This window comes from Papio anubis, chromosome 9 (genome assembly GCF_008728515.1).
Source record: "Papio anubis isolate 15944 chromosome 9, Panubis1.0, whole genome shotgun sequence".
Classification (NCBI taxonomy): Eukaryota; Metazoa; Chordata; class Mammalia; order Primates; family Cercopithecidae; genus Papio; species Papio anubis.
The window spans coordinates 52,350,404-52,365,232 of NC_044984.1; positions in this window are offsets into that span (position 1 = coordinate 52,350,404).

Below are 14,829 nucleotides of genomic sequence, written 5' to 3' on the forward strand. Positions count from 1 at the left end.
AGAGGACCTAACAACATTCCAGGCGCCACGGCCACGCCCCCGGGCCACTCCTCCATCGCCAGACTGCGGCCTCCCAGTCTCCTCGGCCACACCCCCTTCCCAACTATTTAAAAGGCCACTCCAAAGCTCACGTTTCTGTCCTCAGTGCTGGGGTGTTCTTGTCTCGGTGGCTGCACTCGGGGAAAGTGGAATGGTTCTGCCCTTCAGGGGTGACCAGGACAAGCCGCTGAGCCTAACCGGACTCCGGCAGGGGATGGGGCGGATCGGAAGTTACCTTACCCCTTGCTTAGCCCTCGAATCAAGGACCTACCAAGTCACATAAAAGTACAACCGTCGAGGCCGGGCGCGGTGGCTTACGCCTGTAATCCCAGCATTTTGGAAGACCGAGGTGGGTGGATCACGAGATCAGGAGTTCAAGACCAGTCTGGTCAAGATGGTGAAACCCCGTCTCTACTAAAAATACTTAAAAAAAAAAAAAGCCGGGCGTGGTGGCGGTCACCTGTAATCCCAGCTACTTGGGAGGCTGAGGCAGAGAATTGCTTGAACCCGGGAGGCGGAGATTGCAGTTAGCCGAGATCGTGCCACTGCACTCCAGCGTAGACGACAGAGCGAGCCTCCGTCTCAAAAAAAAAAAAAAAAAAAAGTACAACCTTCGAATCCCGAAAGGGGTGTATGCGTGTGGGCGGACCTAGGACTCCAGAGTATAAGAGCTGCAACTGACCTCAGGACTGTGTCACCCCCAACACTGAAAATGAGACCTGAGGTGCTGGGCTTTCCTCACAGCCAACGACTTACTCCAATTTAGGCAGCCCCGACTCCTCCCCTCCACCCTACCTTCCTCATCCTACCCCTCTCTCTGCCCCCACCGTCCTAGCTTCCTTTAGATGAATGGAGGTCCCTCAGGGAGGAGCTTCAGCTTTGTGGACTCAGACTGCCCTCCCCACTTGCTCTTTAGGCCTCAGGGCATGCTCCACTGGCTATGGCTCCTGGAGTCTCTGCTCAAGGTTGTAGGTGCTTTTGCTCCCCAGAGGCAGTAGCTCCAGAAAGGTTGGTTTCAGGTCAAAATCAGGTCTTTTCCAGTGATCTACATCTGTCCACAGGTGACACGGTCTGCCTGGGGACAATGGTAGCTGTTCGAGTCAAGGCCAGCAAGAGTGGTGCAGAGTGAGATTGCACTGGGTGACTTCTGAGCTAAATCCAACCCTAATATTCTGTGATTCAATGGCACTCACCCTGCTAAGGAAGGGGCTTCCTTCCTGCTGCAGTTCCCATTGCCCAACATGCATCAGGTCTTACCCATGGTTAGAGGACAACTAGGTCACAGCTAAACTTGCCAGGTACTATCAGACACCTGCTCCCTATGGTCCCTTCCTCATGAGGACAGGTGAGGTCATGATCTGCATATGCCTGTGTGCCATACAGTGATCATGTGTGCCTGTTTCTTTCTGCTGTTCCTACGCACGTATACAAAACCTTTTTATATAACACCATTTTAATGGAAATGCTGTTTTTCCAAAATGAAAGTGGCTGTTACAGATCTGAATGATGCTTATGTAACTTTAAACACTGAATTTGGGTAGATCTTAATTCATTAACAGAAAGGGAAACGGAGGAGTTCTGACATACCCACCTCCCATCATTAAAACAATAGGATCTTTAAGGTAAATCTTCAACAGTCAGGTTGCTAGGGGGGCCTTTTAGACCCTGCCCCTGCTGTCTTTTAAGGTAGAATAGTTACAGTGGGAGCAATGCAAGCAGGAGCTGAGGACTGAGGATTGAGGGGGGCCTGCTACCCATAGCACTGTAGGGCAGGACACTTCATTATGCTTCCATTTCCTCATCCATAGAGACAATACCTCCCCTTTTGTAATTTACAAAGTGTTTTCACGTACTAATCTGTCTCATTTGATCTGTCACTTCTTTGAGGTTGATAGAGCAGATACTGTGCCCATTTTTATAGATGCCTGTTTTGTAAATGAGGAATCAGGGTCTGGGAAGGTTAATTGACTCACCTGAGACCTCACGGCTTGTTAAGGAGACAGGATGTCTTTGGACTTTAAGACTAGAACCCAGGCCGGGCGCGGTGGCTCAAGCCTGTAATCCCAGCACTTTGGGAGGCCGAGACTGGCGGATCACGAGGTCAGGAGATCGAGACCATCCTGGCTAACACGGTGAAACCCCGTCTCTACTAAAAAATACAGAAAAACTAGCTGGGCGAGGTGGCGGGCGCCTGTAGTCCCAGCTACGGGGGAGGCTGAGGCAGGAGAATGGCGTAAACCTGGGAGGCGGAGCTGGCAGTGAGCTGAGATCCGGCCACTGCACTCCAGCCCGGGCAACAGAGCAAGACTTCGTCTCAAAAAAAAAAAAAAAAAAAAAAGACTAGAACCCTTGACATTTTAACATAGTTCTCTTCTTATCCATAGGATGGAGGAGACACTAGAACCTATCGCTCTCTTTTCCTGCTGAGAGCTCCAACTGCATTACCTCTTCCTGGAAGCCCTCCCAGATGCCCGCCCTCATGTCAGGGTTTCATAGCCTCGTACATACTCTCTCAGACCACTTGGCATCATATCTTGCAACTGTGTGCTTATTGGCTTCCCAACCAGAAGGTGGATTGAGACTAGGGGATGTCTTTACTGGGTTTCTTGTGCCTAGCAGAGTGCCTAGCGCAGAACAGGTGACCTGTACATGCTGAGATGAAGTCTCACTCTGTTGCCTAGGCTGGAGTGAAGTGGTGTGATCTTGGCTCACTGCAACCTCTGCCCCCTGGCTTCAAGCGATTATCCTGCCTCAGCCTCTTGAGTAGCTGGGATTATAGGCACCCGCCACCACGCCCAGCTAATTTTTGTATTTTTAGCAGAGACGGGGTTTCACCATGTTGGCCAGGCTGGTCTCGAACTCTTGACCTCAGGTGATCCACCTGCCTTGGCCTCCCAAAGTGCTAGGATTACTGGTGTAAGCCACCATGCCTGGCCTTGACTTTATGTCTTAACCAGTGTTCTTTTGTCCAGGGATTCGTTCAGTGACCTACAGCAAGAAACACATTTTATGTTGTGGGATAAATGATACAAAAATTTCATGGACAATACTTACCCTGGCTATGTGTGCACACTCATATTTTCTATTGCACGTATTGTATTCTATTTGATGGTTTTAAGGCGCCAGCCATGACCTTCTAAATTGAATTCACAAACCACCACTGGATTGTGACCCAGTGTGAAAACAATGCTACTTTCACTCCTGGATACAGTGGATGCCTTAATGTGTAGGGCTCTGGCTGTCCCTGAAAAATGCAGAGGAGATGGTCCTCAAGCATTTCTTGCTCTGAGGTCAAAGAAAAGTTTGTGTATAACAGATAGAACCCCTTCCAAGGCCAGAGGCACAGGGATGCAAATAGAACCCAGCAAGGAGGGGTAAATGAGGGAGGAGGGACAGTTCCCAAGAGGCCTGGTGAGGACCCCGTGTTTCCAAAGACTACAAAAGCAGTGGAGGCTCTACTGGAGCCTGGAACCCCAAACATAGGTGGGGCTTGCTCTCTTGATGCCACAGGTTTCTCACTGCTCTGCCCACAGATGACTAAGAAAAGGTCTGCATTCTGGAAAGCTCTAGGGTCATGGTGGGCCTCTTTCCTGTAAAGTGGTGAGGGTGGTGGGAGGCAAGTGGACCTTCTAACTTCTGCCTAAAACAGCCTTAAAAATAACATCTTGCCTACAGGGCCTGGGCCAGTTGCTGGTTGTGTAACTTTAGGTGGTTCATTTTAGGTGGTTCAAGGGAGATAGCTGAAGCCAGGTCTAACAACTCTCCCAGGAGAATGTCCACTGACTCTCACTTGGTTCCCTACCTGCTCTATCCCCTTTCCTCTGTCCTCTCTGACTGCATGGTTGGAAAGAGGCAATTTGGAAACAACAGCGGTGTCCCCATTACCCCCAAATGCTGGAACGGGGGACTAGGTGGGGCAAACACAGTGTGGCTGTCCTTGTCTGTCTCCTGCTGTGGCTACTGACGTCGGACTGGGTGTCCTGAGCCAAGGCTGGCGAAAGGGAAACAGCTGGAGGAGCTTCCTCCATGGAAGATACCTAATTGCCCTTTTCCCCACAGAAAATAAGTACAAGGTTGGGCTACTGACCTTTCATGATTATCTCTGATGTCACTGAGACGCTACTTTTTTTCTTAAAACCTTTAAAAAAAAAAAAAAAAAAAAAGGAAAGGAACACACTTATTTTCTTGGTTTTTCTGATTGTCCCTGCAGTCTCAGTTCTGCTTTGTATTGTTCATGGGTAGGTGGATGTCAGTGCCAAGATTCCAGAGCTTGGTGCCCTCCTGTCACAAGGCTTGTGTGGTATGGTCCTGTCCTGGCTTCCCAGGGCAGAGTCTCGGGGCTGAGGTGGGGTGGGGTGAGGGAGAGAGACCCAGCGACTAATGACTGAACTGCTGTGGGGGTGCCAGATGCTGAGGGCTGGAGAGGGAGGGAGGAGCTAGTGGTAGCGGGGATAGCTCCTCTGTGCAACAGCCTGGGAAACCTCACTGCCTGCAAGGTGCACACATGCTCATCACTCCAACACCACCACTTAGTTACTTAACCTCTTGACTCAGTTTCCCCTTAAGATGGAGACAACAATAGTACCTACTTTGTAAGTTATCGTGAGGATTAAATGAGATGATATATGAAGTGTTTATGCCTGAAACTGAGTGCTTAATAGATTCTATGCTCATCATCATTCTCCTTTCCTCCAAAGTTGTTCCTTCTGCATCCATCATCTGCCCAGTTCCCCAAGCCAGAAACCTGAGATCATCCAATTCTCTTCCACCTAACTCATGCCTACCCCTAATCAGTCCTGAAAACCAATGGCTCCTCCACTCCCAAAGATTTGTCAGGCCTTTTCCTTCTTTTGATTCGAATGCATGGCTGGCTGCTGTCTCAGGGGAGGTTGGCAACAGGCTTCTCATCAACCTTTTTCATTCTCTACATCCCAAATTCAAATCCATTCCCAGCTCTCCTAGAAAATGCAAATCTGACTCTGTCTTGTCCTGATCCTGTCTGTATGGAATGATTCAGCAGTTCCCTGAGACTTCCAGAAGGAAGCTCAGATGCCTAGCTGGGCACCCATGGTCCCCAAGATCTGGCTCCTGTCAGCCTGCCCACCCCATCTCCAGCACTTTCCCCCACAGCCCCCTGTGCTCCTGTCAGGAGGAACTAAGTGTCTGGGATCCTGTTACTCATCTCCTATGCCTCCCTACCTTTGCACAGGCAGTTTTCTCTGCCTGGATGCCCTTTCCCCCTCCTTTGTGTGCTAAACCTCATCCTTGAAGATACAATTCAAGTGCCACCTCTTCCTCAAATCCTCCCAGGTCCCCGTCTGACTTAGAAGCTTCTCGGAGCTCCTGTATTTTCATTCTGGTTTACTTGCCCTTTTCCCCACTGCAGTGTAAGCTCCTTCAGGGCAGGCGCTGTCTCTTTTTCTGCACACCCCTAATGCCTCTCACAGAGCCTGGCACACTGTTGGAAACCAGTCCCAGCGGGCACCTTCCTTTCTGGGCACTGCTGAGCTCCCTGGGGCACTGAGCCAGCGAGGCTGGGAGGCGGGATGCCAGCCTCCTAGGCACTTTCTCCACAAGCCAGTCAGTGATGGAGTTTCAACTCAGGGCAAAGCCTGCCAGCACCCTGCCCATCACCCCAGGCAGCAGCGAGCCGCCCAGGAGTCAGATCTACACCTGTCTTCTGAAACAAGACCGAGGCCAACTGAGGCTTGGAGAAAACCACAGACACACCTTTCCTTAGCATTCAGAAAGCGCCTGGGGCGGATGAATCCGGAGCAGCGCAGCCCCCCGACCTTCCCAGCCCCACAGTCAGTGTTGGAGGAGTGTGCCGTAAGGACAAAAATAATTACTGGGGGCCAGAGCTGGCAAGGTTTGCCGGGATTCCTGCCTCCCCTCTACCCACATCGGGAGCACCCCCTTAGTCTCCCTCCAACCCTCTGGTCCTGGGCGACCACGTGACCTGAGCCCCAAGCAGCCACTGAGAGCCTGGCTCCAGCCCTTCTCCTAAATTGGGAAGCGACGAGACCCGATCGAGTTTCTCGGCCGGTATTTACATGTTCCCTATTTACAGACCAAACCTCCCACTTCCCACGCTCCTCCCTACTCCGGTGGTGGGCAAAGGAAAGAAGGGGCCTCTCCTGCGCCCCACCCCCACCTCTCCAATCCTCCAAGCCCGGGTGCTCTCCTCCCTTACCTCCCTCCCTTCCCCGCCGCCTGCTGGGCCCTCTAGGGGCACAGCTTAGGTCGCTGTATTCCAAAGCCCGGGTGGCTCTTTGAGGTCAAGTGGCGTGGTGGGGGTGGGGAGGGGACCGCCCTGACCCGGGCGGGCGTACTTGAGGCCTTTCAGTTATCAACAGATTGGGGGCCCTTCTCCCGAGACCTCCCAGGGGCCAGCTTCGTTCTGGCCTCAAGAACTCAGTGGGGAATTGCGCAAGGCAGGTTTTCACTCTCCAGGGTCTGCGGTGCTAAGCGGTCCTCCAGTCCTCCCTGTATCCCCAGCCCAGGCTGCATAGCTATCCTACTCGAAGATACTGGCCGGGAGTCACCGGGGCAGGTGAACTTAAAGGACTAGAATCTCAACTCTTGGCCTGCAAAATGGACGGGAAAGTGAGAAGACTGGGAAGGGCCAGCCACTTAGTTTAGGCCAAGATCTATCCTTGTCAGGCAGGCCAAAGTCCAGAGCTACCTGGGTACCCCGTGTCAAGCTTAGGTCCTAGACCTCTGAGAGCTGTACTTTGGGCCTAGGGAAAGGGAAACTGAGAGAGGATTGATTTCCATCAGAGCTGGGTAGACAGATATCCCCTAAGCAGCTCATTCCAGTATAGTACAAACTCAGATAGCTAGCAAAGCCCTGGGAAAGCCAGCCGCCATAGCTGAGGCAGGAGGATTGCTGGAACCCAGGAATTCGAGGCTGCAGTGAGCTATGATAGGGCAACTGCACTCCAGCCCATGGGACAGAGCAAGACCCATCTCTAAAAAAAAATAAGCCCTGTACTGGAGCTGACCCTGGTCACATGAAGGGAGCCCTGGCTTCTTTATGGGGTTGAGGCAGGCGTAAATGAATTGGACGTGGAGCACTGGCGACAGCCAACTTGTTTGAGAGGGTGTGACCTTGTAGGAAAGAGGGAGAGTAGATGGTAGAACGGAGATGGCAGAGAGAGGCAGACTTTAAATATTGAGGGGAGCCTGCATTTTTTGTGACTCATTAATTCGCTCAAATCCTTTTTGAGCTCTTACTAAAAGTGAGTCATGCATTCATCTATTTGCATAATTACTGACTCCTTAACAGTGCACCAGGCCCGGTCCTGAGGCTACAGTGATCAAGACAGAGTTTCTGGCCTCAAGGAGCTTACAGTCTAACAGTGAGGGGCGGTTACAGTACAATGCGCTAAAGGCTTCAGCAGGGAAAGCAGAGGAGGAGGGGCTGGGAGGAGGAGAGGGAAGGAGCAGAAAGGGAGGAAGGAGGAAGAAGGGGAGGAGTGCCAGGAGGGCCGGGGGAGGGCTAAGTGGGGATAGCTCAGATAAGTGGAGAGAGCAACAGCTATGGAGGAAATGTTATCTGAAGTATAAACTAGAGTTCAGCATTTGGATGGGAGCAGAGGAGGGAAGACTAGTCTTCCAGCAAGGGGCACAGTGAGTACCTGTAAAGCCTTAAAAGCATGTTATAGACATTTACTTTTAATTAATTAATCAATTAATTTTTGAGATAGGATCTTGCTCCATTGTCCAGGCTGGAGTGCAGTGGTGTGATCACAGCTGTCTGCTGCCTCAACCTCCTGGGCTCAATCAATTCTCCTACCTCACTCTCCTAAGTAGCTGGGACCACAGGTGAGCACCAACACACCTGGCTAATTTTTAAATGTTTTTGTAGAGACAGGGTTTCTCTGCATTGCCCAGGCTGATCTCGAACTCCTGAGCTCAAGCGGTCCTCCCACCTTGGCCTCCCAAAGTGCTGGGATTACAGGTGTGAGCCACTGTGCCTGACCTCTAGAAACTTATAGTTCAGTACAGCCACCCAGTTGATGGCTGCCACAGGAACAGGAGGAGATGGAGAAATTGCCTTAGTGAGTGGAAGAGGGTTAAGCTGATGGATAATACCTGTCCAGACGGGGTGAGCGTGGAGAAATCCCTGCTCCTTTGGGTCCACACAGTCCTGCAGGTTTGCTGTAGTGGAGATTGCGGCACCAGAGTTATAGTTGCTTTAGAAAATCAGTATTTATTTTATCAAGATAATACATACACCTAGCTGAAAAATCAAATCGTGCTAAAGGGCTTGTAACGCGAACAGAAGTCCCCCTGGCTTTTCTCCCAGCTCTTATCCTAGTCCCCAGGGTCAACTGCTTTCAATTCTCGGCTGTTTTTTTCCTGGTACTTCCTTCCTTATTTATGCTTTTTTTTTTTTTTTTTTTTTTGAGACAGAGCCTTGATCTGTCATACAGGCTGGAGTGCAGTGGCACGATCTCGGCTCACTGCAACCTCTGCCTCCCAGGTTCAAGTAATTCTCCCTACCTCAGCCTCCCAAGCAGCTGGGATTACAGACGCACACTACCATGCCCGGCTAATTTTTGTAATTTTAGTAGAAATGGAGTTTCACCATGTTGGCCAAGCTGGTCTCAAACTCAAGACCTCTGGTGATCCACCCGCCTTAGCCTCCAAATGTGCTGGGATTACAGGCATAAACCACCATGCTTGGCCCCTTGTTTCTAAATAGTATATGTACTGCCATTCTGGATGCATCTAATTTGTTGACTTCTTGTCTTGGTAGTGGAGGATTTTGATTCTCTACTCGCTTCTTCCCCTCCCCGACTCACATTATGTTTATATCATAATCTATAGTTAAATCCATATTCAGTGGTTTCATTATTGAATTTGTAAATATTGTTTATTCTCAAGGCAAGTATTCTGGTTACATTTCCTTTTCTAAATAACTTTGTCATATACTCTGTTTATATTTCCTTTCTTGTACAACCTTTTTGTTTTTTCTGGAGTTAATTGCCTCATTTCTAATTTGCTTGGTTTTTTCTTTGAATCTCTGGCTCTGTCTTCCCACACCCTTCAACAGTTCTGTAAAACGCCCTCTCAGTACAATTTTGCATATGGCCAAACCTGTCATATAATCTTACTGGTTCTCTTTTTCCCTTGGAGATTTTTGTCCTGGGGTGCTCCATACTTGCACATAACTCTGGACGTGTTGCCCTCTGGGCCGTGGTACACCTGTCATCCTGGGTTTCTCATCACCTTTGCCCTTTTCCTCTTTCCTGGACTCCGTGTTTTCTTCTTTCTTGGTTTACTCCCTTGTTTTGATGAAGCACATCCTCCAGTAGCTTCCTGAGAAAGAGTGCCTGGGAGGTAACATTTTAGACTTTTGCATTACTTAAAATGGCTTTATTCCATCCTCACACTTGATTGATAGTTTTGGCTGGGTATGGAATTTTAAGTTGAAAATCATTTTCCTTCATAATTTTGAAGACATTGTTCCTTTATTTTTCAGCTTCTAATTTTGTGGTTCAGAAGTTCTTGCCATTTTGATTTCTGAGACTTTGAATTCACCTCTGCCCTTTCCCCCAACCGCCAGTTTTAGGATTGTTTTCTTTTATCTCGGCTGTTTTGAAATGTCACGGTATATTGCTGTTGGTCGCTTTTTATTCATTTTTCTGTGTATTTGTCAGGTTCTTTAAATCTAATACAGCGGTTCTTAAAGTATAGTCCCCAGTCCAGCAGCATCAGTATCACCTGTGGGAACATGTCAGCAATGCAAACTTGGGGCCCCACCTCATACCTACTGAATCAGTAACTCTGGTGATAGGGCCCAGCGGTCTGTGCTTTAACAAGCCTACCAAGTATTCTGATGCATGCTAAAGCTTAAGAACCTCTGTCCCAAAACAATTTATGTACTTTAGTTCTGGGAATTGCTTTATAATTTCTTTGAAATTTCTTCCTCCATTTTCCCTGTTCATTCCTTCTGTATTTCTGATTACTTGGATGCTAGGCTCCTTGGATTGATCCTCTAATTTTTTTAAAATATTTCTCTCTTATTAACCATCTCTTTGTTCTATTTTCTGGTAGGTATTCGCTATGTTATATCCTAATCTATTTGCTAAGTATATCGTTATTACTCTTTTTCTGTTTTCTTTATATAATTTTCAACAGTGCTTTCATGTTCTCTATTTTTTCTTTCTTTTAAGATAAATATTTTTTTTAAAGAGAAAGAGTCTCACTGCGTTGCCCAGGCTAGAGTGCTGTGGCTATTCACATGTATGATCACACTGTTGGTCAGCATGGGAGGTTTTTTTTTTTTTTTTTTTTTTTTTTTTTTCCCTGAGAAGGTCTTGCTCTGTTGCCCAGGCTGGAGTGCAGTGGCGTGATCTCGGCTCACTGCAATCCTGGGTTCAAGCAATTCTCCTGCTGAGGCAGGAGACTATAGGTGTGTGCCACCACGCCTGGCTAAGTTTTGTATTTTTAGTAGAGACGAGGTTTCACTGTGTTGCCCAGGCTGGTCTGGAACTCCTGACCTCAAGCAATTTGCCCGCCTCGGCCTCCCAAAGTGCTGGGATTATAGGCATGAGCCACCGCACCCAGCCAGCATGGGAGTTTTGACCTGCTTTATTTTTGACCTGAACCGGTTCCCTCTTCCCTCTTAGGCAAGCTGGTGATTCCCTGATCCTAGCATAGCACATTACAGCCCAGAACTGGGCTCAAGTGACGTTTTCACATCAGCCTCTGAAGTTACTGTACCACCATGCCCAGCATTTCTTTTTCTTTTCTTTTTTTGAGAAGCGGTCTTACTCTGTCGTCCAGACTGTAGTGCAATGGTGCGATCTCAGTTCACAGCAACCTTCGCTCCCCAGGTTCAAGCGATTGTCCTGCTTCAGCCTCCTGAGTAGCTGGGATTACAGGTGCCTGACACCGTGCCTGGCTAATTTTTGTATTTTTAGTAGACTTGGTTTCACCATGTTGGCCAGGCTGGTCTTGAGCTGCCTGCCCCCATGAGTCATTTATCTCCCACTGGGTCCTTCCCACAACATGTGAGAATTATGGGAACTACAATTGAAGATGAGATTTGGGTGGGGACTTCAGGTGATCTGCCCGCCTCAGCCTCCCAAAATGCTGGAATTGTAGGTGTGAGCCTTGGCACCTGGCCTCTTTTCTTTTCTTTTTTTTTTTTTTTTTTTTGAGACGGAGTCTTGCTGTGTCACCCAGGCTGGAGTGCAGTGGTGTGATCTTGGCTCACTGCAACCTCCACCTCCCAGGTTCAAGCGATTCTCCTGCTTCAGCCTCCCGAGTAGCTGGGGTTACAGGTACCCGCCACCACGCCCGGTTTTTTTTTTGTTTTTTTTTTTTGTATTTTTAGTAGAGATGGGGTTTCACCATGATGACCAGGCTGGTCTTGAACTCCTGACCTCAAGGGATCCTCCTGCCTTGGCCTCCCAAAGTGCTGGGATTACAGGTGTGAGCCACCGCACCTGGCCTCTTTCTTTCTCCCTTTTTTTAAAGAAATAGTTTCATGTCCTTTGGACACATGAAGTATCTTATCTCTCTGAGGATATTAACTTGAATTTTTCTTCCCCCTGTGTTTTGATTTGCATCATGCTGGAGGCTCTCCTCAGAGGTTTGGTGGTCCTTGGCTGTCCACTCCTGTTGAGAGGGAGGCTCTAGCGATCCAGTTGGAAGCTCTCCCTGTGGGCTCCCAGTAGGGCAATCAAGTCGCTGGCTGGACTCCTTCATTGGAGGGTATCAATTGTCAGTGTCAATAGGCTTTTTCTCTGGCACATTTTGTTTTTTTCCAGAAAAGAATGATCTAGTTTCATCTCCTGCTTGAAGGTTACAAACCCCTCATCCAGAGTTCTAGAGCCAGCTATAGTGTGGGAGTTAAGAGAGAAGTGTGTGGCAGGGAGACCGGGTGTTGTCATTCAGATGCCAACTGTATTAGTCTGTTCTCACACTGCTAATAAAGACATACCCAAGTCTGGACAATTTATAAAGGAAAGAGGTTTAATGGACTCATAGTTCCACATGGTTGGGAAGACCTCACAATCATGGCAGAAGAGGAAGGAATAGCAAAGGGACTTCTTACCTGGTGGTGGGCAAGAGAGAGAATGAGAATGAAGCGAAAGGGGAAACCCCTTATCAAACCATCCCATCTCGTGAGACTTATTCACTACCTTGAGAACAGTATGGGGGAAACTGCCCCCATGATTCATTTATCTCCCACTGGGTCCTTCCCACAACACATGGGAATTATGGGAGCTACAACTGAAGATGAGATTTGGGTGGGGACACAGCCAAACCGTATCACCGACTTTCCCTCAGTCTTTGATCCCACTCCTTTTCCTGCATCTCCCCAACCCGTAAGTCCAGAATCTTTCTGTTTCAATATCTCTAGACTCCATCTTCCTGTCTCCTGCAGGAATGGGGAGGGGACACATTAAGCTACCTGATTGTGCTGGGGATGGCTAGGGTTCCTGACAGTCTAATTGCTCTTTAAAGAGATCTTCAAGCAATCTCTGGAGTTTCAGACTTTGCCTCAGTTTTAGACCCCTGCCCATCCTTCTGACTTACTTGCTACTTCCAATTCCCGAGCTTTCCTGGGTTTCCGAGGGAAGAATCAGCTTGCTTCTCGTGGTTCTGTGCCTCCAAATGTTTTTGGTCTGCCCTTCTTGGACTCTGTGGGGTCGTTTGCCATGCTTCTCTCCATTTTCTGTTTTCATATGATGGGGGGCCAGGATTCTAAATCCTTGTTTCATTGAAGATGGACTTTGGGTTCCTATTTCTTATTTTCCTTACCATCTTGGGGGTGATTTTTGAGAGGAGAAGGGGGCTTTACTCCACTATCTTGTGACCTGAAGGCAGAGATGTCTTCTATTTTTTTTTTTTTTTTTTTTTTTTTTTTGAGACGGAGTCTCGCTATCTTCCAGGCTGGAGTACAGTGGTGTGATCTTGGCTCACTGCAAGCTCCGCCTCCTGGGTTCACGCCATTCTCCTGCCTCAGCCTCCTGAGTAGCTGGGACTACAGGTGCCCACCACCACGCCCAGCTCATTTTTTGTATTTTTAGTAGAGACGGGGTTTCACCGTGTTGGTCAGGATAGTCTTGATCTCCTGACCTCATGGTCCGCCCGCCTTGGCCTCTCAAAGTGCTGGGATTACAGGCGTGAGCCACCGCGCCCGGCCAGAGATGTCTTCTTGAGGTGGAAGTGGTGGTGCTTGTGCCAGACACTCTTGCTGACAAAGTGACTGAAAGTGGGCCATCTGTTAGGAGGAAGGTGAGGAGGGGAGGAGAGAAGCTTCTGGAGCTTAGACAAGCTGCTGTGGGAACTTGATTTGGAACCCCTGACCCCCGCCCTCCTAAGAGGGCCCAAGAGGAAAAAGATTACTGGGCCCCAGTGAGGCCTGGTTGAGGTGAGACCGTGAGAATCGGTGGTGAGTTCAGCAGGGAACAGGGATGGAGACAGAGCAGTGAGCAACAGCTTCTAGCTCAGAGGAGGATGTGAGGGGATGGGGCATTCTAGAGCCAGAAGGAGGGCAGTGAAGTGGCTTGGGGGCAGGCCGTTGGCCAGGGAGCGGAAGAGGACAAGACATGACAGCCACTGATTAGATGTTGGTGATGTGCCAGAGACTGGGCCAGGTTCTTCAAAGCAGGCTCAGTGGGAGTGGGCAGCCAGGAGGAGAAAGGAAAGGCGGTGTAGGTCAGTGAAGGAAGGGCTGAGTCCCGGAGATGGGAGTGGGGCAGGTCTGAGTGATGATGGAGTCTCCTGCTCCAGAGGTGAGACACTGCTCACGTGCAGACCCATGAAGCAGGGTGTCCCTGAGGAGGGCAAGAGGTGAGGTGGGAAGAAGCAGTGGTATAATGGTTAAGTCTTCAGAAAGAATGGCAGCAGGTGGGAGAGGCCAGTTGTTTAGATGGGTGGCCTCTCAGGAACCAAGGAAAGATACTATTTTATTTTATTTAGTTTTTAGAGATGAGGTCTCACTATGTTGCCTAGGCTGGAGTGCAGTGGCTATTCACAGGCACGATCATAGGGCACTGCAGCCTTGAACTTCAGGGCTCAAGTGATCCTTCTTTTTTTTTTTTTTTTTTTTTTTTTGAGACAGGGTCTGGCCCTGTTGCCCAGGCTGGAGTGTAGTGGTGCAGTCTCACTGTAGCCTCTGCCTCCTGGATTCAAGCCATCCTCCCACCTCAGCCTCCTGAATAGGGGACTACAGGCACATGCCATCATACCCAGCTAATTTTTTTGTATTTTTAGTACAGATGGGGTCTTGCTGTGTTGCCCAGACTGGTCTCAAACTCCTGGACTCACTTCACCCACCATGGCCTCCCAAAGGGTTTGGATTACAGGTGTGAGGCACTGCACTCGGCCTTCAAATGATCCTTCTGCCTCAGCCTTCTGAGTAGTGGGAACAAGAGGTTCCAACTACCACGCCTGGCTTAAAATTTTAAAAAGGAATGGTGATCACTTCAGTTCACTTTATTTTATTTATTTATATTTTGAGACAGGGTCTTGCTGTGTCACCCACGCTGGAGTGCAGTGGCACGATCACAGCTCACTGCAGTCTTGACTTCCTGGGCTCCAGGGATCCTCCCACCTCAGCCACCTGAGTAGCTGGGACCACAGGTGCACACCACCAAGCTCGGCTAATTTTTGTATTTTTGGTAGAGGCAGGGTTTTTCCCTTTGTTGCCCAGGCTAGTCTCAAACTCCTGAGCTCAACTGATCTGCCTACCTCGGCCTCCCAAAGTGCTGGGATTACAGGCGTGAGCCACCGAAAGGGACCTTCAGTTCACTTTAATACTTA